At 44.0% G+C, this 16430-nt stretch overlaps 1 protein-coding gene across 1 annotated transcript in view; it reads left to right on the top strand.

The window, feature by feature from the left end:
* Window positions 1-16430, top strand: part of TBC1D2B (TBC1 domain family member 2B) — an 80590-nt gene that overhangs the window by 2009 nt on the left and 62151 nt on the right. The window lies entirely within an intron of this gene.

Genomic DNA, 16430 nt, shown 5'->3' with positions numbered 1-16430 from the left:
ACTCTTACCTATTCCCAAGTTGGGCTTTCTCCAGGACAACAGGGTTGGGCTGGGATGTATGAAAGCGCTCTCAGAGTTGGCCACGTGGAGAACAGAGTAGGCAAGCGCCTGGCCTTATAAGCTGACGACTGTTCCTCAGACCCCAGAGCTGCTAACAGCTGGAGCTGCTCCCTGGAGATGTTCTTAGAGCTTTGTTGATTCAGCTTTTGCCAGTTCAAGTAGGATCTGATTCCCATGTTCTCTTGGGCTCCCCTGTCCTGTCTGTAAGTGTGTGCAGACAGCCTGTTCCCCAAAGAAAACCAACTCGGGTTGCAGTCCTACTCAGGCTTACTTAGAGAGTGCCTGTATAATCTTGGGAATGACCCTAGTGGGAGACCTTTGCCAAAGGCAGAGGCTCTTCCTCAGTGCACATACGGGCTGTCCCTGTGCCGAATTAATTTCCTGTGGAATGTTTGTTAAAGAAACTAGAGCATCATATTTCACATTTTTCCCAGATGACTGTAGAGCCCTCTATCAGTTTTTTTTTTCATTAAAATAATCTGAATCTCCTGTAATCCCAGCACTTTGGGAGGCCGAGGTGGGTGGATCACAAGGTCAGGAGATCGAGACCTGGCTAACATGGTGACACCCCATGTCTATTAAATATACAAAAAATTAGCCGGGTGTGGTGGCGGGCACCTGTAGTCACAGCTACTCGAGAGGCTGATGCAAGAGAATGGCGTGAACCCGTGAGGCGGAGCTTGCAGTGAGCAGAGATCGCACCACTGCACTCCAGACTGGGTGACAGAGCAGACTCCGTCTCAAAAGTAAATAAATAAATAAAAAATAATCTGAATCTACGTAAGCAGGGTTACAAGGTGCATGCATTGTCAGAAGTGTGGCTTTAAATTTGGATGGACTTGAACTTGAAGCAGGAGTCTGCTGCTCACACATATTGGACAAATTACACCACTTCTCTGCTCCAGTTTCCTCTTTGGTCTAGTGAGAATCATACCTTCCTCATTAGGTGGCTATGAGGATTCTGGAGAATGTTATGGAAAATGGCTGGCACATTTTCCGTAGTGGTATGGAAAATAGTAGGCACTACATGGCATATGAAATATCAAGCTGTGTCTTTGGCCAAATATGTAGTGTATTCATGTAATGGAATATTATGCAGTAGTAAACAAAGGAACTAGAGCTATAGGTGTCAACGTGGATTACCCTCACAAACAATAAAATTGAACAAGAAGTAAGTTACAGACTGATTGTGTTCAGAATGATACCACTTATAGAAAGGTTAGGAAGATCATGTGAAACAGTACTACAGATCATAAGGATGTATGCTCTTTTGCGAGGAGAATAGCTTCATGGGGCTGATGAGCCCTGGTTTCCAGGTGGTGGTTACCTCTGATGGGAAGAGGAAGGATGTGATTGGGAATGGGTGCCTCAGGGCTTCTCCTGTTGTTTTGCAGTGTTTTATTTCTTGGACTGGATCATTGTTTGTCATGTTATGCTATCCATCTTTTTGTAGGTTCAGAATATTTCTTTTTTTAAAGAAAGGAAATACATTTTCCTTTGGGTTACTTACAATGGAGGAGTATTTTGACATGTAAAATTAAATTGGTCACAGAGTCAGATAGTACCAAGTGTTAGCTATATACAACAATGGGAATGGAAACCAGGCAAGGATTTCTGGAAGAAGGGAGAAGAAGGCCGGGCGCGGTGGCTCATGCCTGTAATCCCAGCACTTTGGGAGGCCGAGGCGGGTGGATCACTTGAGGTCAGGAGTTCGAGACCAGCCTGGCCAATATGGTGAAACCCTGTCTCTACTAAAAATACAAAAATTGACTGGGCATAGTGGCACACGTCTATAGTCCCAGCCGTTCGCGAGGCTGAGGCAGGAGAATCGCATGAACCCGGGAGGTGGAAGTTGCAGTGAGCCGAGATCACGCCACTGCACTCCAGCCTGAGCGACAGAGTGAGACTCCATCTCAGAAAACAAACAAACAAACACCCCTACTCTAAAACCCGCCCCCCCCCCCCCCTTTTTTTAGACGGAGTCTTACTTTGTCGCCCAGGCTGGAGTGCAGTGGTGCAGTCTCTGCTAACTGCAACCTCTGGCTCCGGGTTCAAGCAATTCTCCTGCCTCAGCCTCCCGAGCAGCTGGAACTATAGGCACGCGCCACCATGCCCAGCTAATTTTTGTATTTTTAGTAGAGATGGGGTTTCACCATATTGACCAGACTGGTCTTAAACTTCTGACCTTGTGATCCACCTGCCTCTGCCTCTCAAAGTGCAGGGGTTACAGATGTGAGCCACTGTGCCCGGCCAGGGGTGTGTTTTAAGAAAGTTAAATTTCATTGTACAGTTATTTCTTTTGAGCTGTAGGAGTAAAAACTCTTATGGTGTTAAGTATGGAAATTACCAATTTATCTTCCTTTTTGTCTTTCAGATGCAAGAACTGATCCCCTTAAGCCTTAATGTTTCACTTCAGGGCTGCCCAGCTATAGAGGAGACCCTGATTTCTAAGGATTTTAAGTTAGGATTTAGCGCTGCTCAGCCTTCAGCTAGTTGTGTATAATTTTACAAATACCATTTCTTATCACAGAGGGTTAAAAAGTAAAGAAAAATCAGCAATTTTCTTATTCTATTATCATATGTTTTTCTTATTTAAAAGCATCTTTCAGCCTTCTCTGGAGAAGCTGTGGTTTTGTTGGGCTTTTTCAAAATGTTTTTCTATGTAAGTCTAAATGAAAGCTGATTTAGGAATTTCTTGGTAAACTCCTCTATTCCCAAACTTAGGGATTTGATCTAGTGCTTTATGAGGTAATAGAGGCTAGAGAGGGGATGTGATTTTGCCAACATCATGAAGCTAGACTCAGTCCCTCTCTGAAAGTAGAGGCTCCAGGAACAGTGAATGTCTAAAATGTGGAGTATCTAATTGTATTGTCTGTTCTGACAAGTCTACTTTTTTTTTTGATTTTGTTGTGGATCAGATAAGGTGTAGTAGTAGTCTTTCCTTTTATTGCATTTGATATCTGTCGTTTTTGGATAGTGAGTATCACAAGGGAACATTTTACTGCCCAGTTCTTTACCAGGATACCTAGTACCTTTCACTGGACACGTCTGGAAACTGCTGCAAGGGTCTAGCAGAAGCTGATGCTTCCTGTGTGCGTCTCTCTGTGTGTAGGGGTGCTGGAGTCTTCTCATGGAGCTTTACTGGAATCTGAGGCACTTAGGGGAAGGAGAGCATGTGACTGACCAAGGGTGAAGCTTAAACAGCCTTGATCTTCCAGATCTCTGCAGTCTTTGGAGCAAGAGAGCGTCATCAGACCGTCAGCAAATGAATTCCTCCCTCTGTAGGTGCTTGGTGCTAAATGGACATGTGTATTGGTTTCTGAGCCACACATAACTGAATAGCTGTGTACCCCTATTCTTAACCCACTTTTGTGGGAACGCACATTCCCTGGTGTTGAAATTTCTCTTAATGACAAACATTTGTTGGCTTGGGTAATCATAGTGTGTTCAGTGCAAAATAGATGTGGTGAACCAGCCTTCTTTGCTGTATGGTTCTTCTAAGCTGTTCTGCCTTAGGGCATCTGCTCAGTCTTGAAGCATTATTTAACTCTTTAAGTTATGGGTATTTAACTTTTCATGGCTTTCGAATTAGTAAGTTCCTTCAAGGCAAGTCCAGTATTGTGCTTGTGATATCACAGTGGCATTCCATCTCCCACTGCCTCTCACACAGTCCTCATTGCAGGGGAGTCTCCATCCTATTTCCTGCTGACCAGAGGGTAAGCTCCCTAAGGACTGTGTGTATCCTCAACTCCCGCAACAGTATCTGGCACAAAGGAGACATGCTATAGACTAGTGTTTGTGTTCCTGAAAAATTCATATGTTGAAGTGCCAACTCCCAATGTGCTAATATTTAGAGGTGGGGCCTTTGGAAGGTGATTAAGTCATGAGGGTGGAGCCTTCATGAATGGGATTAGTGCCTTTATAAAAAGAGACCCTGGAGAGATGATCTCCCTCTCCACCTATGAGGATACAGCAAAAAGGCATTCCTTTGCCTGGCGGAAGAGGGCCCCCGCCAGGAACTGAATTGACCAGCACCTTGATTTTGGACATTCCAGCCTTCAGAACTGAGGAGTAAATTTCTGTTGTTTAAGCCACTTAGTCTGTGGTGTTTTTGTTATAACAGCCTGAACTGACTAAGGTAAGGTGCTCAGGTAGACATCTGTTGAATGAATGAAAAGAACATAATCATCCAGTAAGCTCTGGTTTTCGTGTGAGCCCTGACCCTTTAGAAGTGATCAGCCAGAACTCATGTCGTGGAGGTGGCAACCATTCAGTGAATGCCCACTGAATCTAACAGACATCAGGAATCCAAAAGGGGGTTATGACTCACCCTTCCCCAGAGGAGAGAGCTTACAGTCAGTTCCGTATTTTCGGGTCTCATGTGTTTCATGCCCATGGTCAGGACTCTGAGGACACTGTTATAGCAGAGGCAAACCTTTTATGTAAAGGGCCACATACTATTTTAGGTTTTGCGCATTCTGCCATATCTGTCACTATGCTGTTGTAGTACAGAAACAACCATAGAAGTATAGCTGTGTTTTAACTTTTAGTTATGGACTCTGAAATTTGGATTTCATATAATTTTCACGTTTCGCAAATAATCTTTTGATTTTTTTCAACCATTTAAAAATGTTAGCTGGGCACAGTGGCTCACGCCTGTAATCCTAGCACTTTGGGAGGCCGAGATGGGAGTATCACTTGAGCCCAATAGTCCAAGACCAGCCTGGGCAACAAAGTGAGACCCTATCTCTACAGAAATTAAAAAACTAGCCAGGTATGGCTGAACGCGGTGGCTCACCCCTGTAATCCCAGCACTTTTGGGAGGCCGAGGCGGGTGGATCACTTGAGGTCAGGAGTTCAAGACCAGCCTGACCAGCATGGTGAAACCCTGTCTCTACTAAAAATACAAAATTAGCTGGGTATGGTGGTGGTTGCCTGTAATACCAGCTGCTTGGGAGGCTGAGGCAGGAGAATTGCTTGAACCCAGGAGACGGAGGTTGCAGTGAGCTGAGGTGGCACCATTGCTCTGCAGCCTGGGCAACAAGAGCAAAACTCTGTCTCAAAACAAAAAGCAAATGGCCAGGCATGATGGCACATGTCTTTAGTCCCAGCTACTTGGGAGGCTGAGGCAGGAGGACTGCTTGATCCCAGGAGGTAGAGATTGCAGTGAGTTGTGTTTGCTCCACTATACCCCAGCCTGGGTGACAGAGGGAGACCCTGTTTCAAAAAAATAAAATAGCAAAATAAAAATGTTAAAACTGTTCTTGCCTTGTAGATTGTACAGAAATAGGCAGAGGCTGGAAATGACCCCAGGCTGTAGTTGACTGACTTGTGTTCTAGGAAGGCCTCAGAAGCTTCCCACTCATTCACTCACTGTGTGTGCTTAGGCACTGGGGATACGACTGGACAAGACAAACAGTCCCTGGCCTCCTGGAGCTTTCAGTAGGTGGCGGGGGGCGGGGGGGGGGGGGGACAGACGTTAATAAAATATAACAAACACCAACCAGTGCTAGGAAGTTTGAAAGGAAATATATGCAATGCATGTATAGTTCAGGATCTTGATCTGGTTTATGGGTGGGGCAGGGCTAGGAAAGACTTTCCTGAAGAAGCAACATTTGAACTGAGACACAAAGGATGAGTTGGTGTTGACTGGAGGTGGGGTGGGGAGTGGAGAGGAAATGGCATAAGCTGATGCCCTTAGGTGGGGGTGCTGGTTGCATGTGGGACTCAAGGAGTGCCCGGTGGCAGCTAGGAGTGGAGGGGACATAGCCTTTGGAAGAGGCAGGCCTTGGGCCAGGGCACGATTTTGTCTTCATCTTAAGAGCTAGAGTCAGTGAAGAGTTTTAAGCAGGGTTTGACAAATAGGTTTTTTTTTTTTTTTTTCTTTCTTCTGCTCCCAGAAAGATTGTTTTAGGCCATTTGTGCTGCTGTGAAAAAATGCCATAGACAGGGTAGCTTATAAACAATAGAAATTTATTTCTGATAGTTCTGGAGGCTGGGAAGCACCAGCAGATATGGTGTCTGGTGAGGGCTCACTCTGCTTTAGAGGTAGTGCCTTCTAGTGGTGTCCTCATAGCAGAAGGGGACAGGCAAGTTCCCGCTGGGGACTCCATCTATATGTGTTTGTATATATGTATGTATGAATGTATCTTTCTAAATGTATTTTTCTCCTCAAATTCCTTTTACCACTCTGGCCTCTTTCATAAGGACCCTGATCTCATTCCAGAGGGCTCTGCCCTCATGACTTAAATGACTTCCCACAAGGCTTCCCTCTTAATACTATCATCTTGGGGACTGGGTCTCAACACATGAATTTTGCGGGGACACAGACATTTGGACTGTGGCACTGATGGTTTGGTCATGCCTAGTATTTTTATGTAACTAAGAGGATTATCATGTTTGGGTATGAAGGGTTGATGTATTTAACCCATCGAAGGTTGTATTAACCCATCGAAGGTTGTATCAACCCATCGAAGGTTGATGCAAACAGATTTAAAAGTAGATAAATGCAAAGCTGAACCTATCTTGAGCAGTTGCTTCTTAATTGTTTCTGAACGGTGGGTGTTGTGATGGGTGAAGCTTGCTTTGGCAGGCGTGTGTGTGGCTAGGGCCGGCCCACCCTGGTGGACTTCCTTTCCTGAAGCATTCCTAATGGCCCCTGGCATTGACTTCTGTCCTGCTGCACTTGCTTTGCTCATATGCACATTACCAGTTTCCTTAATCCGTGGAAATGACGATTTCTTGAGAAATGGAAGGAGGGTTCAGATGTGTTTGGGGTAGAGGTGTACCAGCTCCCACCTCACATCTGAGGGGGGTGAACCAGTCTCCTCGCTCAGTTGCTTTTACCTTTGATCCACTGAGGTGCAGACTTCCCACCTCCAGTCAGAACAAAATACAAACAGTAACACCCCCTTCCTCTAAAGAAAGAAAAAGACCCTGCCGTTGTAGAAGTGACTGTCAGATTGGGAGAGGGAGAGGCATTTTCATTAGCAATTTTCGGTTCTGGTATTTATGTAGTGGGGTCTTAATGACATTCGATCAGGTGTACCCATATCCTATCAGGCCAGCCCTCAGCTGAGTATTGTTTGCTTTCACAGAGTGAATGCAATGTGGAAATGGTAAACTGGATAGTGGTGACTAGTTAGTGGCTTCTGACTAGTATTCTGTGAAATACTCTGCCTGGAGTGCTCAGTTCAGTAAACATCTTAAGCACTCAGATATGTGAGGGCTTGTGAGTGGCAAGACGCTGAGAGGATCCCTGGGGATACTGCGGCTTTGGGGATTGTCCAGCAGGCAGTAGCTTACCAGCCAGCACAGGAGGCCCTCAGTCGGCTAGAGATTCAGGATGGTTTTGCTCCCTGATCTAGACTTTGAGTGTCTGCTGTTGTGTCCTACTAATGCATCACCTCCTGGGAGATTTTGTCAGTGCATTTCACTACTGTGCCTTTCATGCTTAGAGGATGCCAACACCTGTTAGATGCTTGTTGGCTAAATGCATGCTTTAAGCCCTCATATCCTCTCTGTGTGTGTGTGTGTGTGTGTGTGTGTAGTGTGCTTTCATTCCATAGTCAAACGGACTTTTGCAGTGTCCATTTACTCAGCAAATATTTTTGAGCATCTGTCATATTCTAAGCACTATGCTTCTTGCTGCAAATACAGCAGTGAAAATTTTCCGTTGATTTAAGAAACTGTAGTGTTAACTTTAAAAATAGCTTAGCATCTGATGTAATCAAAGAATTGTAAGAGTTTTGAAAAAGACATTGAAGAGGACCATGTTTGTCTGTAGTATTCAGCACTGGGAGATTAATATCACATGTCTGCAAGTTTTTTGATTCTGAGAGGTCTGGCACTTCTCCATAGGAAATGAAGGGGAGGGGGCATCCATATGTAAAATACTAATCTGGATATGGCCCAGGGCCAGAAATCTGTGATTTGTGTAATAATTTTGGTGAACATTGCAGAATTGGAGAGTTCTGTATAACTGATTATCAAGAAAAACTCCCTGAAGAAGGTGGGAAAGGGAGTTAGTAAATGTTGGTATGATTGTGTAGCTGCTCAAAGACTTAATTCCTCTTTGATCAGCAACATGTGTTCCCAGTAAGCTGGGAATCACCATCTTCTAATGAGTTTGCATGCTTGGCCATTTTCTTAGCCTTTGCAGAGACTGCCTGGGAGAACTGGAATCCAGTGTGAGAAGTGGGGATTTGGTAGCTGAGATCCTGTGTGCTTCTTCTTTCTGGCCCTTTCCTAGGCCAGTGCTACTGTACCAGCAGACTTTCCTTGAGCAGACTGCCTCTGGGCTGGGACTTGTGTCGCTGACTGTCAGATGGCAGGCTTGGCCGTGGCCTGGAGGTGGGCAGGCCAATGTTATCAGAGATGTTGATCTTGGATTACAGGAATTATTTCTAGGCAGCAAGCCCAGTATTCATTTTCCTCTCCAGCTCTCTGGTGTTCAGGAGAGGCTGTGCTTGCAGAGAAGGTGGCCAACTTTCTAAATGGATGCAGCCAACTGGCCATTCACCAAACAAACTTTGTTGAGCAGGAGTCAAGCTTTGCCTCTGGCCTCAGGGAGCTTTTGTGCCTATTTTGGGTGTGGTTAGGGCATTGTCAATAGGTGGCTCTGTGAGCTGGAGGAAGGCATCCATTGTTTTTGCTCAAGAGTCATTATCCCAAAGTTAGAACTGGAGAGACCCTCAGAGATCAGCCCCCTTCCCATGCATGATACAGAGAGGAAACTTGAGTCCCACAGCTAGCTACCCTACCACTGAAACTTTCTCCAAACACATGAACAGTATTTTACCATTTAAACCCAGCAGTTTGATGATACTTGCTGTATATATCTATCTTAATCCATTAGTAGAAAATTGGGCTTATTCTTTTTTTAGTAGTTGTATACGGAGACTCAAATTGTACCTTTAACCATTTTGTGTTGGGGCACAGATTTAGGAAGTTTAGTCACATGGAGGTTGGAAATTAACAGCACAGGTTATAAACTTCCAGTGGGGGTTGACTTGATAGGAGGCATCAGTGATGTTTTCCTGGCAGAGACTGAGGCCTGGTGCATCCCTTTTCAGAGGGCTTCTCTTTGGAGGCGGCTTTAGTTTTCTCTTTGGTTTGTCAAAGGAAAACAGGCAGTTGGCAGATGGCTGTATCTTTTCATTCTGCTCTGTAAGGCATACCCTCTGGCCTTAGAAGTGAACCACTTTTTATACTGTTTACACAACTCTCTTGTGTATATTGTCCTAGAGGTAACATGCTGATAAGACTTTTTTTGTTTCTGTCTTTTAAAGGCAAAATAGCTCCCTCAGAACTGCAGTTCTCAAGTTTTGTATGGAAAAGACTCCTCCTCCTTTCTGTTAAAATGCAGATTCTGGGGTTCCTCCCCTTTGGTTGGCAGGCCAGAGTGGGCCTCAGGAATCTGCATTTCTCTCCAGCATCCCAGCCCTTCTGCTGCAGATCTCTGTGGCTTCCCTGTGAAACACTGCTGTCCTCTCGATGATGAATGTCCTCTTTGGCTGTGAAGAAAAGACTGACCCTGTATGATGGTGGCTTTCTAAGTGAACTAGAAATAACTAAACTGCGTGGGTGGAGACCAGTGAAGTGTGAGCCCTCCATCCTCAGGTTGAGTCTCTGTGGTTTATAACTGCATATCTTCTTTGCATTCTGAGTTTCTATGCTCCAGAGGAATGACTTTTGGCCCAATTCTCCATTAGCCCTAAGGTTTCTGTCTTCTGTGCTGATCATAGTGGCTGGTAGACCCTGCATGCTAGGGTTCCTCCCTGAGCATTCAGAGGGAGGCTCCTGGAGGGAACAGTGTTCACTTGGCATCTTTAGGTATTTCTGGGAGGGTGAATTGCAATGATTACCACCACCAAAGAACTGGTAATTACTTTCAGATCCGCTAGCTTTTCACCAGAGAGAAGTGGGTAACAATGATGTAGGACGACCATCTGATACTCCTAAGACACCATCCCCACCTTAAAACACTGTTAGAAATCACCATGGTTCCCAAACATGCCTGTAAATTCACTGAAAGACTAGGCAGGTTCCTGGTACTGGGCTCTCCTGCCTCCCAAATGTCTGAAGGGTGGAGCCTGGGAACCTATCCTATCTCCATTTCCTAAAACTTCTTGTTAAGTCAGTCATTCTTTTGCCCTAGTTTTAGTTAAAAAACATCAAGCAGAATAATGTGGTATTGCATCGTGTGTGGAAGCCACTGTGGGCGGAGGTGGAGCAAGACTATCCAATAGGCCACAGGCTGTGGCTGCGGGAGTTGTTATTTATCGTGAGCTCATCCCTGGCTCTCTCACATTGTGCAATGGCAGAGCTGAGAGAGAACCATAGGAATGTAGCCCTGTGGTCACTTGGAGGCCTCGTGTTCCCTTTCTCTCTGAAACAGAAAGCATTTTGACAGGCTTCTACATTTCCTGTAGAGACGAGCATGTCCGGAGAGTGGCCTTGTCCTTGCCCTTGTCTTGATGAAATCTGTGGCTCAGCCCAGCCGGGTGGCCTGGGCTGTGAGAGGCTTTGATGTGGCCAAATCCCTCACAAGCCCAGTTGTTTTCATTGCCCACTTTCCTGTGAACTCACATTTGCTCTTCTTTGTTCTAGTTGTAGGCCTTCTTCTTCTAGTCCATTACCCTTAGTTGCTAATTTCTGTTAAATGGTATTTGCTTAAAAAGGTACTTGCTGAATATGGGTTTAAGAAATGGCTTTTCTCTCAAGGTGTTTGCTTTTTAAAAGGGGTGCTTGAGTGTTAGAGATGGCAGAACTCCTCAGACCAACACCTGCCAGAATGGATGAGGAATATGGCATCTTCCCAGGGAATGGCTGCCTACCTCAACACAGACTATTCAAGGAAATTGATTATGGGTTCTAGGTGTGTGCTCAGCCTTTGAAAGGAGTTAGATTAGAACTATTTTAATAAGATACGATTATTTTGTAAGACATACGGATGCTAATTTTAAGATAGCAATTTTAAAAGATACAAAAGGTTTATTATGTTCACTAGAGGAATGGAGGTTTGTGACCTTGCATTCCGTTTTCCAAGGAGCCAGGAGATCCAGTATTTGCCTTCTCAGTCTCTGTTGCTGGGCTGAAACAGAAGATTTCAAAACCTTCCTGGGGAAAAAAATACATTTTTTTCCCCATTGGTGCTGGTCCAGATCCCTTGAGATTGTTTCCAGGCTCATGATTTTGAAACACTCAGGAAAAAATTTGGAACCTGAAGTTATTTATCAGATTCAGGGTTATAGTCTGTTTTCTATTTGAATTTTGTTTTGTATTATCAGGCTGCTTACAATATTCTTGTGCTTTTTATTGCTTATGGAAGAAATTACTTTAGACATTTCTTAGAGATCCAGATATCCTTCCTTGGATTTAAGAAACAAAAATTCCTTCATTATGAGCAGCCATTGCATTCTTTTGAGAAATGGATACTCAAAACTATCCATGTAATTTAAATTGCTTTCTATAAGGTATGCAGACTTGACTCATTCTGTATATATATTTTCCTTCCTTGGCTCCTTCGTGATTGTTGGTTATGTTGTTCTTTTGGCTTATAAACATGGTGGGACCTGATCCATTGGGAAGGAACCCAGAGTTCATAACCCTAAGTGGGTGATTGAGGTGGTGTGCATCATATAGAGCATATTGGAGTTAGGATCGTTTGGTTGTATAAGGGATATTGGCTGGCCTTGTAGATGAGATGTTTGAGCTGGGTCTTGAGAGTAGGAATTTGTTAGGAAGGTGTTAGTGCAGTAGGAGCAGAGATTGTGAAGGCTTTTGTGGGCCTTTTGTGTGGGAGAAAGGTTATAGTTCTATGTGTGGGGCAGTGCGTGCCAGATTTCTTGACACTTGGAAGCCATGAGAGAGTTTTAAGCATGCAACATATATGACTTCATTGGCTAGGTGTCAGAAGAGTGTTTGGAGAGGGGAGACTGAGACAGCAAGTCCAGTTAGGAAGCTGTTGCGGAGGCCCAGGGGTAGATGAATCTGGAGACCCAGGGGTCCCGGGGTACATGACGCTGAGACTGTCAGGACGCATGAATCTGAGAGACTGACAAGGGAGTCCTTAGGAATAGGAGACCTGGCGATTCTATTGTATCAGGATGGAGAAGTTTCTGTCCTCTCTATATTTGCTTGTGTGTGGTCTTGTTATTGCTCACAGCAGTCTAGTTTTGAGAAATGCTGTTAGAGCGGAATTGTGATTAAGAGTGGAAGCATGTTGGCCATTGTAGACTGATGGTCATGCCCTCTCCCAGTGACACTATGCCTAGCCCTCTAGATTGGATGTCCAGAGGACCTTCTCTACTGATGTGGGGACCAGCATCTGATATAGTTTTATTTGTCCCTGAAGCCAACCCAGAACTTTGAACTTTGCTATTGATTGAGGCCATCAGCATTTCAATATTTGAGAAAAACCGTAGAGGAACTTGTGATTCCTGCTGAAATGCTGAGAGGATTGATTTTGTCTTGGACATGCTCTCTCTTCCTTCCCCTTGATAGCAAGTAATGCAGACTAGGTTTAAATTTTGACTGTGCCAAGTGACTGTGAGATTTTGGGTAAACATGATAATACAGATAGTTGATACACACTGGTACTTTGTGTCAAATACTCTTTTGAGCTTAACACATGTTAAGTGGGTTATCATGGGTAAACATGATAATATAGATAATTGATACCTAATGAGTACTTCGTGTCAAACACCCTTTTGAGCTTAACACATGTTAACTTGTTCATCTTCAATACCGTGAAGTAGGTTCCTATTATTATTATTTCAGTTTTACCAGCAAGGAATCTGAGGCCTAGACAATTTATGTAACTTACCTAACATAGCTAGCCAGTAGCAGAGCTGGGATTTGAACCTTGGCAGTTAGGCTCCAGGGTCCATGGGCAATGATACTGTTTGGGGAGAGATAGTTACAAGGGTTAAATGACAGTGTGTATAAAGCGAAAACATAGTGTCTGGCACACAGTAATTGTTTTATGGATAGTGTCTAATATGCAAATATAGATTATGGAAGAGTCTATATAATTTTAATACAGTTTTATAAAGAAAATTGATTTTCTACCAATTGGCTAGAAAATTGGTATAAAATATATGGGTAGAGAATTTTCTATATGTTTATGGGTAGAAAAATGTTTGGAAATACCAAAGTATTGATGGTGGTTATTTCTGGTGATGCAACTATGTTCATTTTATTTTCTTCTTTGCTTTCCTGTATTTTCCAAATTCTCCTCAGCAGATGTAGATTGTTATTATTTGAAATAGAAGTCTAAAATATTTTTTTTTTTAAACTAAAGATTAATAGGAACTCACCAGACAAACAGGACTTCCCACAATCCAGGAAGAGTGAAGAGCCCTGCAAAGTTATGGTGGTGTGAAACTCTACACCACGCTTAGTGACTTTGAAGTTGTTTGGTCTTTTTTCAGTTCGTCTTTGTCTATTAATTTATTTGTAGTGTTTTAGACACATATTTTCTTTGCTTTGCTTTCTTTGTGGGTTTAGAAAGCCCTTTACCTTCCAAGAAAATAGAAATGTTAGGACAGCAGTTTCTTGTGCTGCTGGGGAGAATCATCAGCCCTCTTATAATCAGTGACTTCCTGCTGCCTGGAGCTGGCTTCCAGGGTTGCCCATGGAAGAAGCAGCTCCCAGGCTTACGGTTTGAAGTGTCTGTCCTTCTAGCTTTCAGTTTTGGGCTCGGTCTTGAAAGAGTGTTTTGTTTTCCTCGTCTACTGCATCATGGTGCACATGGCATTCATTTTCTGTGTAGAGTCTTGTGGCTGCTGTTTATATTTCAGTTTTAGCTAAACCTTCCCATGTGAATTTCTGCTATGCCGCATTGCTTGATTTAAGTCCTATCTTCCCTTCCATACCTTTATAATTGGTGGAAATCTATACAATTGTTGTAAGAGGTAGAGGGCTGTTGTAAGAGGTAGAAAGAGATAGAAACTTAATTTTAATTATACAGGCTTTTTCTTCTACTGATCTAATGATTTTTATTAAATTTACTTATTTATTAAATTCATTCATTTAATGGTTTTTATTAAATACATTAGTTTGTTAAATCTTGAATTAAATTTGAAATTATTTTCTCTGAGGATAGGTTTCTTACCCAGGGCATCACTTATTTTTTTCCAGATATTTGGCCAGTTGTCCTAATGCCATTATATATATTATATATATAAATTATATATATATATATTTGGAGACAGGGTCTCACTCTGTTGCCCGGCCTGTAGTACAGTGGTACAGTTATGGCTCACTGCAGCTTCAACCTCCTGGGCTCAAGAAATTATCCTACCTCAGCCTTCTGAGTAGCTGGGACTGCAAGCATGCACCACCACACCTGGCTAATTTTTGTACTTTTTGTAGAGAGGGGATTTCACCATGTTGGCCAGGCTGGTCTCGAACTCCTGGATTCAAGTGATCTGCCTGCCTCTGCCTCCCAAAGTGCTGGGATTACAGGCATGAGCCACTGTGCCTGGCCTATTATTATTATATTTTAAAGAGACAGGGTCTTCTGTTTTCATTTTTGAGACAGAATTTCACTCTTGTTGCCCAGGCTGGAGTGCAGTGGCACGATCTCGACTCCCTGCAACCTCTGCTTCCTGGGTTTAAACGATTCTTCTACCTCGGCCTCCCGAGTAGCTGCAATTACAGGAGTGCGCCACCACACCTGGCTAATTTTGGTATTTTTAATAGACATGAGGTTTCACCATGTTGGCCAGGCTGGTCCCGAACTCCAGACTTAAGGTGATCTGCCTGCCTCAGCCTCCCAAAATGCTGGGATTACAGGAGTGAGCCACGGTGCCTGGTTAACCAAGAGATTGGTCTTGCTCTGTCGCCCAGGCTGGGTACAGATCTTGGCTCACTGCAAACTCTGTATCCTGGGCTCAAGGGATCCTCTAACCTTAGCCTTTTGAGTAGCTGGTGCTCACAAGCACATGCCACTGTGCCTGGCTAATTTTTTTTTTTGAGAGATGTGGTTTCACCATGTTGCTCAGGCTGGTCTCAAACTCCTAAGCCCAGGCGATTCACCCACCTGGGCCTCCCAAAGGGCTAGGATTACTGGCATGAGCCACTGCACCTGGCCTCTAGATTTCTTAATTGGATACCTAGGCATTTTATGTTGATTATAATTATGAACTTGTTTCCCACTGTTTATTGTTGGCATAAAGGAAAATGTTTGCTTGCGGTGAATATCTCAGAGGTAGGAATTAACCAGATCTCATCCAGTTCTGTATTCTTAGTGCTAACTACTGGACTTGGCCCAAGTTAGGCTCTTAATAAACATTTGTCAAGCAAATGAACACTTTATGTACATGGTGTTGTCCCTTTTTCCTCTTTTGAACTACTTTAGCTACATTTCTAGGAATGGAATTGTGGGTCGAAGAATGTGAATATTATTATAGCTTCTAAAATGTGGTAAATTTTGATAGGTGGACATTGTTTACCAAAGGGAATAAAAGCTTAGATAAACTTGTTTAGTGGAGATAATGAGGCCCGACTCCCTGTAGATGCTGCTGGATTGCTACTCCAGCCCCTCTCCTCACAATCATGCACTTCCCACTGGGAGTGGACCCTTAATATTTGTGTATTGAAATCAGTTAACTTGTAATCAAACAACTTTATTGTGGGACTTGTCTAAGCATCAAATTGAGAGCCGGTGGGAGGCTGAGGGGAGTCTCTGGGGCCCAAGAGAAGAAACAGGTGGCCAGGGCCTGTCTCACACATGAGTGGGCTTCTGGGTTTTGCGCTACGAGAGACCTGGGGACAGCAGGTTGTGGGAGCAGCTGGGGCATCACATGGTACTTCTCAGCCAGCTGTCAAGGACTGCATTCCCACCTCAAGCAGAACGCAGATGGCTTGCTTTTATTCTCCTAGCTGGTGCCTCATGTCTTGGCACCCAAAGGCAGCAGATGGCTGCCATGTAGAATTGTGACCACCCAATCCTTGTCTGCCCCTCTTCCTGAGTGGAAGAAACCCAGGACGTTCATGCAGCCATGTAGGAGACAACTACAATGGCTTTCCAAGATGTTCGGCTTTGTCTCATATTGGGATTGGTGCCATATTTGACCTGGGATTTAAGCAGTGTTGAGAGGAAGTAGCAACAATTGAACATGAGAGGATGAGTCAGATATTTGAGTGTTTATATTCAGGACACTGTGCAAGGCATCTTGGATCATATTGAGACCAGCAGGTCTGGCCTCTGCCTTTAAGGAACTTAGGTTAGTGAGGAACACGCAGGGAGTGCCCTCATCTCCATGGGAGGGTTACCTGGGCTACAAGATTCTCCAGGCTCCCCATTCAGAGAATGGAGACAGAATGTACCCCCAAATCAGGGAAACCTGCTCTGAAGAGGT

Source organism: Trachypithecus francoisi, unplaced genomic scaffold, assembly GCF_009764315.1.
Source record: "Trachypithecus francoisi isolate TF-2019V2 unplaced genomic scaffold, Tfra_2.0 Contig00110, whole genome shotgun sequence".
Lineage (NCBI taxonomy): Eukaryota > Metazoa > Chordata > Mammalia > Primates > Cercopithecidae > Trachypithecus > Trachypithecus francoisi.
Note: the sequence above shows the minus strand (reverse complement) of the source record. Positions and strands in the feature narration are given on the sequence as shown.